The sequence below is a fragment of the Prosopis cineraria genome, unplaced genomic scaffold (genome assembly GCF_029017545.1).
Source record: "Prosopis cineraria cultivar Desert tree isolate PC_DT_omini unplaced genomic scaffold, ASM2901754v1 PC2, whole genome shotgun sequence".
NCBI lineage: Eukaryota > Viridiplantae > Streptophyta > Magnoliopsida > Fabales > Fabaceae > Prosopis > Prosopis cineraria.
The window spans coordinates 31,951,057-31,954,916 of NW_026555333.1; positions in this window are offsets into that span (position 1 = coordinate 31,951,057).

Here is a 3,860-nt window from a genome sequence, read left to right on the forward strand (position 1 = left end):
TAGGAAAAATATAACTTCAGTGCCTATATTGCATACAATTTGTCATCACTCCTTACAATTTATTTTTGATGTTTTAAATTTTTATAATTTTTTTTTACATACATTTTAGATCTTTATAATTTTAGATGGTGTTAATATGACATTAATATTATTAATTATATTGATATTAATAATAACATCATTAATTATATGATAATGGGTTAGTTAATGGTTATTTTTTTTTGGGAAAAAGAAAGAAGGAAAAGTTATTGTGTATTTTTTTAATAATTATTATATATAAAAAAGTAGGGTTTAATGTTATAAGAAAATCTCATGTGTCTATTTTTAGATTTGTTATAATTATGAATTTTAAGATGCTTTTTATGTCATTCTATGCTCCAAAGTGAAGTTTAGAGTTAGGTTCAAAATGATTTATTATTTTTTTTGCTAAAAAAATGATTTATTATTTTTGAATGTATATAAAATATATCATTTAAGTTTGGAATTAGGATAAAATTTTTTCACTGTTTCATTATTAAAAAAATACTCCATCGGGTCCTATTTAAAGGACGTATTTTAAAAGAAATTTTTTTTTAAAGATATAAAATACTTTATAATAATTACACTTCTTTTTTTCAATTTTACACAATTTGCTAATTGTAATTTCTATTATTGAAAAATAAGTTTTCAAAATAACAAACACCATTCATAACTTTTATTTAAAGAATCACAACTTTTGTTTAAAGATTCGCAAGAATTGAACAATAAATCAAAATTATTAATAAGGGTAAAACAGTTTTTTCAATTTAAATTTTATTGACAAAGAAGTCCTTAGAGAATTTAGTGAAATTATGACATTTTAGGAAATCAAATTATAATTTATATAATTTAAAGAGATTTTATTATTATTTTTCCTATCATTTATCTTTTAATTTGTTTGAAGAATAGAAACATATATAATTTAATAGTTTCATCTTCTCTATTATTCATGAAAGAATAGAAATTATTTACATTTTAGTAAACTTTTATCTCTCTTTTTTTCCTTCTTATTGCATGATATATATTTTAGATATTTGTGTAAAACAGCCAATACATATCCTTTTTGATGGGTTTAGGGGGCGAGCTTTCTTTTGTCTTTTCACATCATGTCAATGACAAAAAACGCACTCGACTTCTCTCTTTCAATCCTCTCTCTTCTCTTCTCCCCCATTTAGTAAAATTTAACGGGAAAATTACATCCAAACGTCCTTAAAAAAATTATTCACAAAAAAAATTAATAATAAATTTCATTAAAAAATTTATATTTTTATTTTAATAATAATTTATTTCACATTGATTCTTGTTTGTAAATAATTTTCTTGAAAAATCTTTGAATGTGATTCTTTCAAATTTAAATGGTCTAAATTTAATATTTTATTTTTTATTGAAATAAAAAATTATTTAAAAATACATTTAATAAATATGATCACCAATTTAACTGGTCCATATTTAATATAAATGATGCAAATTTAATATTAATTTTTTTAATAAATTAACTATCTAAATAGATATATACTCTAAACTATGCAGATTTAATATGGATGATAAAAATCTAATATTAAAAATTTTATGAATTAATTATCTACGTATATTCTAAACAGTGTATATTTACTAACAATCACTTTTTGTAAAAACAATATTTTTAATATGGATGATAAAAAACTAATATTAAATTTAAATTGTTTATATTAAAAAAATTGCAAAATCGCAAGAAGAAACAAAACAATAACCATCAGTTTTATCTTGTTTTTAACTTTTGCACAAATGGTATTGCCATTAAGTACTCACTCAACTCTCTTCCCATCAATCTTCAGCCACCAAAAAAAAAAAACACAAAAGAAAAGAAAAGCCCTCACTCATTGCCTGACAATCATGAAGCCAGCCATACTTTGACTCTTCATCCTCATTTATCATCAATTCATTTTCTTTCTTTGCCAACACCTCCATTCGCTTTCTGGACTATGGTTAGTTTTATAATGTTTGGTTATGGTGAGATTTTTTCTTTTTTTGTATTTTCTTTTTCCAATTTCTGATAAGATCATCATGGGCTCTTCACACCTTCCCTTTCCTTCCTCTTCTTCATGTGCTTCTTTTTTCCCTATACTGTTAATCTTTTTTCATGTTCTAGAGCTTGCTCATTTTTCATGTTTATTCTACCTCCTCCTCCTCCTCCTTCTTCTTCTTCTTATTATTATTATTATTATTATTAGGCTTGAGGTTCAATTTTATTCCTATACTTATTGTTCAGGAGCGTTGGACAACCTATACTCTTAAATGGAGTAATTTTACTCCAGAACTATTTTTTGAATGAATAAAAAACCCCTTTCTTTAATCAACTGTTAAGTTTTTCATTTTTTTGCTGATGTGGTATAAGCGTAGGACCCATACATAATGATACGTAAGACTTTGATCATATTTTTTTGTGCTAATTTCTCCTTGAACTCTTTTTTTAAAAATGTTAAGCACCCTAAAGTCTTTTTCATGGAGTGCTGGGAACCCTGAAGTCTTGTTACAATAAACATTATTAAATATTATTAAAATATTAAGTATTTTAATGTTTAATAATTTAAATATTACTATTTAAAACATTACACCACTCAATTTAATATTTTAATATTTTTGATATTTTGCAATTTTGTATTAAAATGAAGTGAATGAACCTCCAATTTAATGAAGTGATTTCTTTTTCTCATCTCTCCATTTTTTTTGTTAAGTAATTTTTTGTAGCATATTAATGGAATAAGCAATATCATTCAAATAAATATTTTTGTTTTCATATTGTTGATCTTTATTTGTCATGTTTATGATTTTATTATTAACATTGCAACATACAAAGAGTATTAAATTTGGGTAATGTAATATTTTGGAAAAAGATCATTAGTTAACTAAAAAAATTAAGGAACTTAATCAATATTAAAATATAAATAAGTTCCGACACACATAAAAAGCATAACAATTTGAGTGTTGTATCGAAGAGAAAATTGAAGATCGATATATAAAAAAGAAGAAATCATCTATAAATTTATAAAATACTAGCAAAAATAATATTTAAATATAAAAATTATTAAATTGGATGGTGTAATATTTTAAATCATAATATTTAAATTATTAAATATTAAGATACTTAGTATTTTAATAATATTTATTTAATTTTATTTTAACAAAATTTCAGGGTGTCCAGCTCTTCGAGAAAAAGACTTTAGGGTACTTGGTACTCCTAAAAAAAATAGAATTCAAGGGCACAATAGTACCAAAGGATATGCCGTGTCTTACATATTACTATGTATGGGCCCCACGCATATGCCACCTTAGTAGAAAATGAAAAAATTAATGGTTGATTAATGGAAGGGGGTTTTTACTCCTCCAAAAAATAGTTAAGGGGTAAAATTGCCCCATTTAAAAGTATAGGATGCCCAGTGCTCCTAAAAAATAAGTATAGGGGCAAAATTGAACCTTAGCCCTTATTATTATTATTGTTATTGTTATTGTTTTTGAAATAAGACTGAAACAGTTAGCACACCAAATCATTGGCTTTTGTTAGTTCTTTCAAAGGTTTGATTAGTTCAACAGTTCTTGACTGATTTGGTTTACTCTCAATTTACCTCTCATACCAAATTGGAATAGTGGTCAAGTGATGTGAAACAGGAAAGAGGAGAGGGGAAGAGAGAGAAGGGAGAAGAAATGAAGAATAGAAAACTATATAATTTTTATTCAAATGCCAAAACTCTTTATAAAGGGAACCCTAGTTCTATTTATAGAGCTCTAAATTTAATAAAATAATAATGCAAATTTACCTTTAATCAATGGAATATGATAAAATATCTAACTAGTCTAGATATCAT